Source organism: Nothobranchius furzeri, chromosome 6, assembly GCF_043380555.1.
Source record: "Nothobranchius furzeri strain GRZ-AD chromosome 6, NfurGRZ-RIMD1, whole genome shotgun sequence".
Lineage (NCBI taxonomy): Eukaryota > Metazoa > Chordata > Actinopteri > Cyprinodontiformes > Nothobranchiidae > Nothobranchius > Nothobranchius furzeri.
The window spans coordinates 58,772,712-58,787,027 of NC_091746.1; the positions used below are offsets into that span (position 1 = coordinate 58,772,712).

Consider the following 14,316-nt stretch of genomic DNA (forward strand, 5'->3'; position numbering starts at 1 on the left):
CCTGTACACTCCATCGCGTGCTTTGAGCTCATCACCGCTGGAGGTGTTGGTCGTTCTGCGTGTGCGGTGCTCGGCCAGAGGAGGCAGGGCTTTCTCGGTCTGGGCCCCCAAATTGTTGAATGACCTTCAATTAGACATCGGACAAGCACCCTCTCTGCCAGTTTTTAACAGCAGGTTGGAGACCCATTTTTACACCATGACATTCCACTAGCCTTCTTTTAGTTCGTCTTATCTTGATATCTTTATTGCTTTAATCCATTTTATTTTATCTAAGTCACTGCATGGTTGCTGTTCTTTTTCTTTATATCTTTGTTGTGTGTACAGCGCTTTGGTTCAATCTGTCATTGATGGAAAGCGCTTTATTAATAAAGATTGATGATGATGATGATGATGATAATTAACAAAAACAACACTGGCACCAACAAGACAGCCATCATCACATCCTGTCTCTAAAGAACCCTCTCAAGAAACAGTTATGGTGCAGAACTATTCGGGATGGTAACACCTACCGAGGAACATGTCAGGAGACTGCACATGTGGAAGAAATTCTCCTTTTTCTTTCTCACATACATACATTTCAGGGTAGTTTTACACCACATCACCACAACTGTCACTTGTTTAGGTAATATTATGATAAATGGTGTCACCTGTGGAGCACAAAGCATGCAACATTGGCATGACTACTCAGACTTTGATGGTCCCTCGGTTAATTCCATCGAGAGAATGCAATGCCGACCGTATATTTTTTGGTGCTGTAGTTTCCGGATCTGCTCTGGATGGCTCTTCATTAACCTCATAAACTGTATTTATTTTTAGAAAAATCAAATCAAAAGAGTCAATTTGAAATAATTTCTGAAAAAACGCAACTGGAATGGTATGAAACAAGGTTTTCTGTTGAATGAGCTCTAGAACAATCTGGCTGCATGTTCTCTTTTATTATCTAACACTGAAAAAACAGGGAAGACCAGACATTTCCTCCAGCAAGCAAGCTTTTCTTTTATTATTATTTATTTCTGTGTGATCATCAGATGTGTGTTGAGTCACTTTAACCTTTCCAAAGGACGATGCCTTCTCATAACGTTTAACCTCAGATTTGACAGCTGGACCTCTGCGCTGACCTCCTAGTGGAGGCTAGAGGCTTCTTGTTATCTTGTAAGTCACGTACACACACACACACACACACACACGCACGCACGCACAGAGTTATATCTCTTAGAAAAAATGCTTTCATGGCTAAATGAGTCTAAATCCCTGTTTAAAAAATGGATCAAGAAGCACAGATATTAAAATTACCAACATAAGTAAAAGGTTTTATTCAGATTCACACTCCTTCCTCTCCCTCTCTCTGTCCTAAGAAGTGTGATGCAGCCTCGTCCTGCACCACTCAAAACCCCATCGATGAACTGTCAGCACACAGTGTTTGTCATCACCTTCATGCTGCACATGTTTCCATCATTTACACCTGGAGGATTTTTCTGCTCTCAGGCTCGTTCGTGCATATTCATTTTCCTCCCCTGATCTGCTTACAGAGGCAAACATTTAGCAAATTCTGATTCTCAGACGAGAAAAAACACCACAATGCACATAAAGTTGAGATGGATGAAAACAGGTTTAGGCTACAGAAACAGGAAGCAGTCCCTCTACAGAGACACAACAATCAACGCTGATCTGAAACAAATAAACATTTTTAGCTGTAAATTGTTCTAAGAAAACATATTTCTATGGATGTTACGTCTATAGCTATATTTACCTTCCATATGCATTAAATTAAATTAAATTAAATTTAATGTAATTCCTACACCAATTAAGGTTAGACGACTTCAACCATGAGGAACACAATGGTTAGAAATTCTATAATGAAATTTGTTTATTTTGTTGAATTTGCTGCTATTTGTTTTTTTTTCTTGGTCATCTTCTCTTAGAAATTGGCATCAACCTATACAGCCAGCTGCAGATTCAGAGACCCAAATCAGCCACTGTTACATACTTGTAGATGAGAACATGATGCTACACTATGGAATTAAATGATCTGATACATACATAATTAGGATGCTTCTGGACTTATGATGATGTAAGAAACATGAGTGCTCTGAAAGGGTCTCCAATAACAGATTATCTGCCTGCAAAAGAACACATTCCAAAATCTCCTCAACATTTTCCATTCATTATTCTGTCTGGAAACTCAGGATGAATATCAGTCTGTAATGTGCATAAACGGAGACACAAAAGTAAGACTGATTTGTTGATCTTCTTGAGTTCAAGGTTCTGTTTCTAGTCACAAACAAACTTGGTTTGAATTCCATTTTTATCTCAAACTATTTGAAGTATTTAATAAAACTAAAGCTCGTTTTAAACATTTTAACAACGTTCTGGTTTAGGAACCATTCTAGTTGTAGACCTTCAGAGATCAGCATCATAAAACAAATTAACAGACAAAAGATTTAAACAAAAGAGATTTTAGTGTCTAGTGTTTTTCCTACCTCTACTTTCCTCTGCTTTGTTATATTAGTGTGTCCTGTATCAAAAGACACAGCCCCTGATTTGCTGGTATCAAGTCCTGCACTGTTTTGTGCTTCCTCACTTGAGAGGGATAAACATCCACCACAGAGTTTAGAAACTTGATTTCACTCAGGGACCGAACCAGTGCTTCACTTTTTGCTTTTATGTTTATTTCAGCATGTCAGCTCAGGTCATCACGAAAGTTCAGGTCAGCATGACGGTTCAGGTCAGGTGAAAAACCTTCAATCAAGCAGACATATAACCTTAAATTAGATTTACAGGGTTTACATAATTACCTTCAGCATTACTTTTTAAACAGTAGTTTTAAACATCAAATAGTTCCCTTAGAAAAATATAAGCTATTTATCATTATCTTTCATAATTCATCTTCCATTGAAACTAATCACAGAACCCAAAAATGAACAAACAACTGCAACAAACAACTTGCTAAAACATTTTCAGATAAGTAATTCTTTACCAACTGGCAAATAACCACAAACAAAGATTATACCAGCCAAATCAACAGAGTCTCAATTGTTTGGGCCACGCCTAGGCAAGCAAACAAACAAACAATCAGGTCAGGTTTCTTGTTTAACCGCTTAACCAGCAGCAAAGTCCATACACAACCAGCAATATATTATATATTTATCTTACCGGCTGCCTCTCTGATTTTGGTGGATGTATTTAGTTCTGAAGTCACTGAACGGCTGACTCAGAACACCATGCTCTCTGGTGAAATTACACCTCAGAGGTGTACCACCTTTATTGTCCCCGTGGAACCCCTTCTGCTGAACTTGGTTCCTAGTCTGAAAAAGTCCAAGCCTGACTTTACAGCTGGTCCATCTATTTTCTAGCACTTGACTTAGCTCATCAGATTTAGATCACAGTAAAACATCATGGATACTGGAAAATTATATAAGGGGTGGCCAAATTCAGCCTTCAAGATAAAGTGAAGCATTATCGTAGTAGCTTGAAGAAGAGGTGCTGGTCCTCTGCATTGATTAGAATGCTGCTTCATCTCCTTTGGAGGTTTTCCTTGTACTGGATGGAAAGTCCAGGCTCCAGGCATTGTCCCTTGTCTGTGTGCCTTGGGATCATCCAGGAGGGGCTGTGGAGAGTGTTGCTGGATATGTTACGTCGGTAACCCAACCTTCAAACTTCAAGTCTCGCCTTGCTTCCGTCAGGCAGCTGTGGCTATACTGTAGCTCATCATCATCATGTGTGTGTGAATAGATCAATGATACACTGCAGCGTAAAGCGCTTTGGATTCCTCTGACTCTGAAAGACGCTATACAAGTGTGGGTCATTTATCATTTATCATTATCTTAAGTGCACCACAAATGGTAAATGGTCTGTATTTGTAGCACCTACTTAGGGTTCAACAACCCCCCCAAGGTGCTTCACAACACAATCAATCATTCACCCATTCACATGCTGGCGGGGATGAGCTACGATGTAGCCACAGCTGCCCTGGGATGCACTGACAGAGGCAAGACCTGCCCAACACTGGCATCATTGATCCCTCCGACCACCAACAGCAGGCAAAGTGTCTTGCCTAAGGACACAGCAGCATTCTCTGGTTGGAGCCAGGATCGAACCTGCAACCTTCCGATTACTGGACAACCTGCGGTCCCACAAAGGTTTTTAGAGATCAGTAAGGCGCTTGTTGCCTACATTATAGTGTGACCACCTGAATAGAAGTGGATTATATCACATCTGACCAGGAAATCAACGAATTGTCAAATTAATATCAGGTCACAATTGTCGGTCACAAATGCATGATATATACAGAATGTTAACTGATGTTCATTTTAGTTTTAAGACATCGTGACTTGACATTTTTAGAGCTGACCTCATCCCCGGAGAGAAAAATCAATCCTTCTCCCACTGCTGTATTTTTTCTGCTCCACCACAATGCCCAGATGATTTTGGATTGGAAGGATGAATGCCCAAGAGTTCAAATCACTATGTCCAATTAGCCATGAAGAAAGTCAAATAAAGTTTGAGAAAATTCAAGTAAAAAAAAACCTGTTATATGGTGACAGAGATGATTTTGGCGACTGTGTACAGGAACCAAAAATATTTGTATGGTGGCTCCTGGTGATTCTTGTGTGACCATTGGAAGAGTTGTCTTTAAGGTCGATAGCACGAGAAAATACAGAGATAAGACCAGGATGGCCATTTCAGAATAAAAAATAAATAAACTTTGCTTAGTCAGACTCAGGACAATGTATTCAAACACCCACTATCCCTTTAAGGTAATTTGGGCACTACCAGTCACAACCTAGCCACGATTGTCTTTGCCCTTGCCCTCTTCACTTCAGAGGTCCACACATGTTTAAATCTGCTTTCATAAATTGTGTAACACGTGCTGCATCTTGTGTGTTGCTGGTCTTCTCTTCACCTCAAAGTCCTTGGTGTAATCTTCCTGATCCCAGTGCTGTTGACTAAAAGGAAACCTTTGACATGAACTCTTTAAAAATTAATGTACAGCATAATGCTACTTTAAAGGGCAGGCTTGGGATACAGGTAATACTGTATGATGGTCATATAAAGGTTAACACACATGTTCTTTTAATGTTATATGGAAACAACAAGATGAGGGCCTGAACTTTTAATACATTTTCTCCATCAGCCCTTTTGTTGTCTCAAGCTATTTCTACTTTGTATTACTGCCACTTGGGATTTTAACATCTAGCGCCATTACTTGTATTTCCTCCAATAAGTTGACCGGCATGACGTTCAATTGGGTTTTCATCAATAGTTCCTCAGTTTCAATATATAATGATTAGACACACACACACACACACACACACACACACACACACACACACACACACACACACACACACACACACACACACACACACACACACACACACACACACACACAGAGAACACAACAAGCTCCCTCTTGGCTTCGGTAAATGTTTTAAAGGAGACATATTAAGCAAAGTGTACCCTTTATGTCCCATGTGCTGCCATGCTCTGCCTCTATAAACACCTCCAACGGTGAAAAAAAACACATCCATCCATTTTCTGTCAGTGATTGGTTGAAATAATTATATGCTTAAAAGGAGCTGTTTCAAAAAGTCCCTGTTTGTAATGTCACAAATGGGGAAAGTAGAAAAGAAACACCTCTCACGTACAAGAGAGATCCACTGCTGGAGGTGTGGCGGCTCTCCTCCAAGCCCCTCCTTCGCATCGGAGCTTCTCAGCTCATAGCAGCCTGAGTGGGTATAGGTGTGCGTGACCAGCTCCAGCTTGTTTTCTCCAAGTGTCAAAATGCTGAAATGGATTATTCTGGAAGGTACTGAAAATGTCAAGAATAAAACAGCTGAAATTGCTCTATGCAGGAGAGACTTGTGCAAAGAATTTCTCAAACACTTTTACTATCAACCATAGGACTAATGGTCTTATTAGACACCCTCATTACACACATGTAAATTAGGGTATTTTGTTCTTGACCAAAGTCTAAACACATATCCCAGATCATTTTATTGATCAACATAGTTTGTTTTTGCTGCAATTTATTCCTACATTTGCTGCAGATAGACAGCCAGTGCCACTGTGATTGTGTGTGTGGAACAAACAGAATTGTATGGCTCTACAGGAAGTAGATGGAGATACTTGTTGGTGGTATAGATCTCTAAATCTCAAAGGACTTTTTTGCTGTCATTGCTGTCACCTTTAACCCTCCCACTGTCCTAATGGGTGTGACCCCGCGAGGAAAGGTGACCATTGAGCAGGGTTGATGGTTTATCCCTTGGGTCCATGTGGCAGGGGTGAGGAGGGAGCATCACCTCACCCCTGCCACATGGACCTCAACGGATAAGCCATCAATCCTGCTCAGTGGTCACCTTTCCTCGCGGGGTCACCCATGAACACAGTGGGAGGGTTAAAGATATCACACATTTAAATTTTAAGACCAACCTATTATAAGCACATATCTATGCTATCATGTTATATCATTTAATGTATGCCATGCTTCATTAAGAGGGCAGTTCTAAAACAATGTCTGAAATGATGACCCAATGATTGAAGGATCAGGATGTTTTAGACCAGAGAGGGACCAACATCAGGATTTATTGCAGGCGCAGGCTGATGGATGTGCCACATATTCTTTATTATCCTAGTTCACAGCAGGGCAGTAAATAAAACCTCTTCTCACACAATGAATATGAATCTTTTGACTGGATTACAGCAAACCAGAAGTGAAAAGTAAGAGTAAACATGTCAGTGGTCAATAACTGTCGATAACAAGAGCTTTCTCATAATGCTTCCTAAGGGAGTCTCTTCTTTTATTTCATTTAAAAAGTCATGCAGATTGAAATGACATCATTTCCAGGTTCAGTGCCGAAAGAAAAGGCTAAAACAGTGTTAGCTGAGTGTTTAAATAAAGCTTAATTTCATGTAGCACACACAGTGCTTGCCACATAAAAGTTAATTTGAATCATGCATCCACAACGTATCATGAATACTTTGCTGTATCTGTAGTTTTGGTTCAGTTGAAATGGGATTTAAATAAATAAACTAAAATGAAACCAGTTGTGAGGAGAACAACACGAGGAGTGTGATTCTTTTAAGTTCTATGCCTGTCTTAGCTGGTCAGGGTCACAGGGATGCTGAAGGCCATCCCAGCTGTCATCAGGCCGGGTAAACGCTGGACTGATCATCACTCCATCACCGAGGCAACAGATAAACATGGAGACAAATAACCACATGTGCTCACACTCATTCATAACAGCCCGTTTAAGAACATCCTGTGTTTGTTCATTCAACTGACGCCACCGTTCAGCCAGTTTTCTGCTTCAGTTCTGATCCACCACACTCTAGAGACCTGGAGATGTTTAACTGTCTTTCATTTTAATAAATAATTAAATGATTAAATGTAAAAATTTATTTTAAAATGTTATTAATAAAAATTAATAAATAACATGCTATCCTGATATCTTGTTTCACACATTCAGTTGGTAATTTTTGTTTCACTAGTTTGGGCTTCCTGACAGGGTTGCGGAAGGCGCTTTATAAATAAAGCTTTGACTGATTGATTGATTGATTGATTAAGGCAGGATTTCCCAACCCTGGTCCTCAGCGGCCCCTATTTTCAATGTCTCTGCTTCAGCACACCTGATTTACATATTTGAATAGCCCCCTCAGAAGGACATCAAGTGCTGCAGAAGCTTGTTAATCAGTCATTAATTTAAGTCAGGTGTGTGGTAGTGGAGAAACACTAGGGTGTTTCTCAATGTCAAGGCGTCTGGCCCTGCAAGGCGATGTCTTAAGAAGCCAGGCGCCTTGCTTACGAGGACACTGTCCTTCCTTGGTCAAAGAAAACGGATGAATGGAACAGACTTGCATGATGTGACCATGGCTTCTGTGGCGGTCACGTAACGTCACGTGACACGGGTGGTAACGTTATATTGTACACGTGTAAGTTTCAAAATAAATATATGACGAGGCTTTTACTTTTTAAATTGTGTATATGTTTGTTAAATTAAACATGTGAGTGAGTTACTACCGGCTAGCCACCGAAGCTGCAACTACTAAACAACTAACCAACCATAGATAACTTCTTTGGATCTAAAAAAAACATTTCAGATATCAGCTCGATAGACACAATTAGTTGACTTCCATTTAAACTTGAAATTTGCCCCCGAAGTAGCTGCCGGCTTCTGATCTGCCATCCTTTTGAAAATACCAGGGTGTATTCTGGGAAATTTATGACCAAGGCTAGGCTACAAGACATCTACCGTGTATTCTTGCTCAGCTGGCTAAACGGTTAACAGACGGAGAACGCACGCCTCGGAAGAACATGAACATTGGAACACGCCTTGGCGGTTCGTTCCTGATGACGTATCTCCTAGGCATCCGGAGCAGGACCAAGACATCAAGGCAAGGTTCCTTGGCGCTGAGAAACACCCTTAGTGTTTGAAAGGGCAACATGGAAAACATGTAGGACAGGGGTGGGGAGCTGAGGACCAGGGATGAGAAACCCTGGTTTAAGGTATTAATAAAAGCTGCAGTTGCAAAAATAGTTATTCATTGTGAATCTCTCCTGGAAATCATTAAAAGCTGTAACTTGATTGTTTGATGACTGACTGATGATGATAGATGCATCTGGAAAGCAAATTCCATTTAAGAAATGAAAATAGTTTAAAAACATTTTAAATATATCAGTAGAATTTAAGTCAGCTGGTAAAATCAAACACTTTTTAAAGCCAGTCAGAAACTCTAGCGTTGCTTTCTTTATAATAATAATAATAATAATAATAATAATAATAATAATAATAATAATAATTATTATTATTATTATTCACCAATTAAGAGAAATCGTCTCATGGTGTTATTTATGCGAGTCCACTTAGGAGAGATGGTTTCTCCCCAGATAAAACTCGTGCTTTCCCTAAGATGGATTCACTTGTGATTGTGATCCATAAATCTCATGAGGATCCAGCTGCCTGTCACAGAGAGGATTTCTGTGTAATGAACAGAAACCCCTGGTGGCCACAGACTGATTTCTCATTTCATCCCGTCTCTAACCACCGACACACACCTGACCCTTTCTGACACTGTCCATCACCGCTCTAAGTCTCCTCCTTTAATGAAATCAGCCTGTCCACAACAGAAGGACACAAACCCGTTTTAAATGACAATATGTTGTTTATTTTCTATATTTTCAAGGTTTAGTATTTACAAACAAAAATAAACAAAAGAAAATAACAAAACAAAAAAAAGGAGTTTTTTTGACAAACACCGTTTGTCTGCATATTGTTGTAAGAAAGTTTACATTTATCTTCTTTCCTCCATGTTAAGTAACCAGCTGACAGTATGTCTTCTCTAGGCCTTGGATTACATGAATAAGCTGAACAGTGACCGTGCAAACGTGGGCTTCAGGAGAAACCAAGCGCCCGGTCGACGCTGCTGCCCCTCGTCCCGCTGAGCACATCATCAGTAAACATATAAAACCTGTGATCATCACAACCAAATACACATTTGGTTTGTCCCAGAAGAACATCATCTGTTCTTTTTGCATCTTGTCTCCCCCCCAAACACAAAAAAGGAGAAAGAAATATACCGTAGAAATATATGTGCTGGTTTGTTGACAGTCCCTAAACTGCTAAGATGTAAGCTTGATATTTAGTTATACATCACCAATAATGCCCGTTCCTGTATGCTAGTTGGTTGGTTTTGTGAGGAAAAATAAAAGCACATAGTTGGGAAGCTCTCCCTCCAAAGGCAAGTATCAAAAACAGCACAAACCAACAGTGCTGCATTCCATCTTGACTGTATACTAGTTCCTATACATAAACTATGGCATGTTCACAATTAAGCGCTTTTTGTTACAAACAGAACCCTCCCACCCCACCCCCCACCCCCTCATTTAGAAACTCATATAGATCAGGGCAGCGCAAATATGTAGGGATATTGCTCCCTTTCTTTCTCATCCAACGCCTAACTGAGTAGAAAGCATCTCCTTCTCATTCAGAAAGTGCAAATTTCAAACAAAGACAATGACTGAATGTTTTGCTTTGGCCAGTTTCTTCTTACACATCAGTATTCGTCTAACGCCAGCGACTAGCTACAACAAAAGGTATAAAGATGCTCCAAATTTGTACAACGTCTCAAGTCTGTGATATCACCGCAAGCCTAAATATTGCACTTTTTTTAACTGTACACAACCTCCTGACATATTTATAGCTTGACTGAGAGTTAGAACAAAAAGAAAATAAAAAGGAACTAACAGCTCCAAGCAGTTTACATTGTGAGTAAAGATACCAGCAGGATCAACAGAGACATTTGGCCTTCCTCATCATCATCCATCGTTATCGTTAACAGTCCTCTCTCATCTAAAACACTGAGACATAGAACACACAGAGTATAGTAAGGATGAGGTTGTGTGCAGAAGTGATGCTTGCGTGCACCAAGCTCACACGCGTAACAAAAAATCGAAACATGGCGATAGTTTTAGGCACAAATACTCCAGACTGTTAATGTAAAAAGTCAATGTTTCTGTTCACGCACAGATAACATCTAGGCAGAGAGCGAGACAATGAACAAAATAGAACTTTAACGTTACATTTAACGCCAACAGTTTTGAGATAGTGTCTATTTTTAAGCATCATGTGACAACGCATGCGTTCATGACAGTGGTGGGTTGACTGCATTAGTAAGCTTAACGACACAATCTGTGGTGACGACTTTTAAAAAACGAATCTGAGGGCTTAGTCACTGTGAACTGATGGGATATTTGGTGTCATGAAAACTGCAGCTGCAAATAGAAGTTCTGCAGGGGTGAGAAATTGTCACGTTTGGTTAAAATGACTGCAGTAAGGCCTTGAGCACAATAAACAACCTATACTGTACATGCATGCACTCCAAAAATGAAATGCTGAATTTACTCAACCAAGTTATAGTTATTTATGGTTAGTTCTGCTAAACCCAATTCCTTAAATTTAAAGACGTATATACATAATGTTACATTTAAGTAACTAGGTTTAGTGGAACCAGTGGACATAAGTTGAGTAAATCCAGCATTCATTAGAGAACCGGTGTGCCAGCTTAGGTTACGTGATATTTGAAGATTCAAGTCAATACCATGTCTCTGATCTCTTTTTTTAAGGAAGTCTGATCCTTGCTTTAATGTTCAGGTCAGTTTAGAGTACCTAAGCCCAAAATATGGATTTACACAAGACAAAAACCTTCATGCAAACCAGCATTTTTCTTTTAGTAGCAGCACAAACACACTGCTTGACGAACTTGTTCCCTCTTCTTCAGTGGTAAAAGTCCAACATTATGCCCCCTTAACACATTTTTCCTGAGGTGTTAATAAAATGTTTATGATATGTTTTGTTCAAAAGCAACAAGACTTTTAGTGGCAGATTTAAAGGGGCATACTGAGACACTGGACTCCACTCCTACAAGCATTTTACCTGCAAAAGATGGTTGTTTACACACTAATTATCCCAAAGCTTGAAGGAAGCGTTCGGGATCCATTTCAGCACACGCAGCAAATCGAGCTCACACAAACACACACACGCACGCACGCACGCACGCACGCGCACACACACACACACACACACACACACACACACACACACACACACCTGTAGTTCAGTCATAATTAGTTATTAATGATCATATTTAGGCTGTCTCTGAAGTCGAGTCTCCAGCTGGCCTAGGTTATTTCCACATTGCAGAGACCTTAATCCCAGTTCCATTACCTTCTGTTACTGTTAGAGGATTTTTTTCTTACATAATAGAATAAAATGTAATACTTTTCTGTCATTGCAATTAAAGCAGAAATCCGGGGTTTTGCCTTTTTTAGGAATCATGTATGATATATATATATATTTTTTTTTGTGATAATCTGACCCTGTTCTGTGATTTAATGTGGGCAATAAATCAGTTTTTTTTTCCAATGCCTGCCCCAATCGCACTTTGATTGTAGAGAGACCGTAGGTGGGCTTGGCACCATTACGGCAGAACTGGCTCAGCTCTCTTTTCACCACATCAGACTGGTACAACACCCCACCCTAACCCTAACCACCACTACAGACACAGCATAAATCTGCCTGTCCATCTTTCCTTCAATAATGAACAAGACCTTGAGATACTTGAACACCTCCACTTGAGGCAGGACCTCATGCTCGTCAAACCCCCCACCCACCCCCACCCCCACCCCCTCCCAATCTACACTTTTCCATCTCATGGTCTCAGATTTGGAGGAGCTGATTCTCATCCCAGCTGCTTCACACTAGGCAGCAAACTGCTCCCTTGAGAGCCCAAAATCACAGTCTGAAGAAGCCAACAGGACCGCATCATCTGCAAACAGCAGACTCGATCTTTAGGTCACCAAAACAGATCCTTTCAGCACCTTAGCTGCACCTAGAAATGTCCATAAAAGTTATGAACAGCACCCGTTTAAGGAATTCCAAGTGGACTTCATCCATCCCTGGGGCCCTGCCAGCAAGGAGCTTTTTGACCACCTCAGTGACCTCAGCCCAGACCCAAAGCTCTCTAGACTCCACTTCCTCACTGGAAGATGTGCCGGTGGGATTGAGATGATCTTCAAAGTACTCCGCCCACCGATCCACAATGTCCCGAGTCAAGGTCAGCAGCGCACCGTCCCCACTATAAATAGTGTTGGTAGTACACCGCTTTCCCCTGCTGAGATGCAGAATGCTGGACCAACATCTCAAAGCCGTACGGAAATCTTTCTCGAAGGCAAAACCCTGCCACACTTGGGTTTTTGCCTCCAAGCAGCATTCCGCTTGGACTACCAGTACCGCTAAGCTGCCTCTCGAGTCCCACAGGCCAAAAGGACCCAATAGGACCCCTTCTATAGCTTGACAGCGTCTTTAACTACCGGTGCCCACCAGTAGGTTTGCCGCCACGACAGACACTGACCACTCTGATGTCACAGCGCCGGTCAGCCATCTCGACAAAGGGTCACCAAACATGGCCCACTCAGACTCAGTCTAATCTAACCCTAACCCAAAAAACTACCATGGTTTCTTTGCCTTTGCAAAGTGAGAGTTGTGGGTTTTGCTTTAATATATTTTTAAACTATTCATTCAGCCTTTGAGCTACAGTGACCTCACAGTAGAGCTTTTAGATAAAGTCCAGCTGAGTAAACAGAGGATTTACAATTTGTAAAAACGTGTATGATCCTTGTTTGTTTTAGGAAGTAAGACGACGAAAATATCAAATTTACTTTGAATATACTTTCTAAAACAAATTGAGGCATACATGTAAAATAGTGTAGCCGGTGGTTCTGCTTTTGCCAAATTAGGATCCACACCAGAAAAAGGCATAAAGCATCCAGCCACAGAGAAGAGAGGGAACCATGAGCATCCTTCAAGCAGGGTTTTCTCACCATCAAACACTGCCAGCTACTGCATGAAGGTCTGTTCGTCTCCTATGAAACATACATGTTTTGTCACTTATCCTTGCGCGATGATAGAAGTAAGACATTGTTATGATAGAGAAAGCACAACACAGTATCTGTAAAGTCTAGATCTACAAAACTATTTACAGCACACATATAGGTAATTGTTATGTCACAGTCTATTGCATAATGGTGATAATCTTTAGTTTATAAATATTATAAATATACACACATTTTTTAAGCAACATTACTTAACATTTCAGCCATCTGAAAAAAAAAGAAATAGAAAAACAAAACAGCATCCATCCATAGACATGTCCACACTCAGCTTCCTCAGAACACGACGAATAAAAAGCAGCATTTCAAGAACCGATTTCCCTTTGGACCCATAACACTGTTGTGGTAAGAATGAGCCTCTGTGGGGACAGAGAGGCTCAACAGACTGTATTCTTATTGCTGAGAGCAACGTAATACTGGGTTACAGTGTTTGTGTGGATTACCAAAACAAGGTTTCAGTAAATTATGAGAATAATTTCATGAATATGTGCTTTTTGAATTTCTGCGTCAGTTATTTGCATTTATGATTCCACAGTGATGCCTAAAGCTGCTTGATAGGAGAAGACAGTTTTCCTTCTTCGTCAAATTTAACAAAACAAACACACACAAAAAAAAAACCCGACACAAAAACACATTGCATTCCAGTAAAAAATAAAGCAAAGCAAGAAAACAAACAAACAAACAAGAAATTTGAATAAAAAACCCTCCATACATGATATATAGTTCCTTAAATTTCTCTGACAGGAAGACTCATTTTTATACTACAGCTTTAAATAGCCATTTCCAATATTGTAGTTGAATTTTACACACCTTTTCACTTTCATGCACACACTCACACACGCACACACCCTCTCACAAATCCATTTAAT

The 14,316-nt window shown here is 40.3% G+C and overlaps 1 long non-coding RNA gene across 1 annotated transcript; it reads right to left on the reverse strand.

Annotated features, from left to right (window-relative positions):
• Nucleotides 1-1,767: 1,767 nt before the first annotated feature.
• LOC139070484 (uncharacterized) lies at nt 1,768-5,423 on the reverse strand. The gene is made up of 2 exons (XR_011520980.1): nt 3,154-5,423; nt 1,768-2,739 (listed from the first exon to the last, which is right to left on the reverse strand). It is a non-coding gene; the product is annotated as an uncharacterized lncRNA (long non-coding RNA).
• Nucleotides 5,424-14,316: the final 8,893 nt, after the last annotated feature.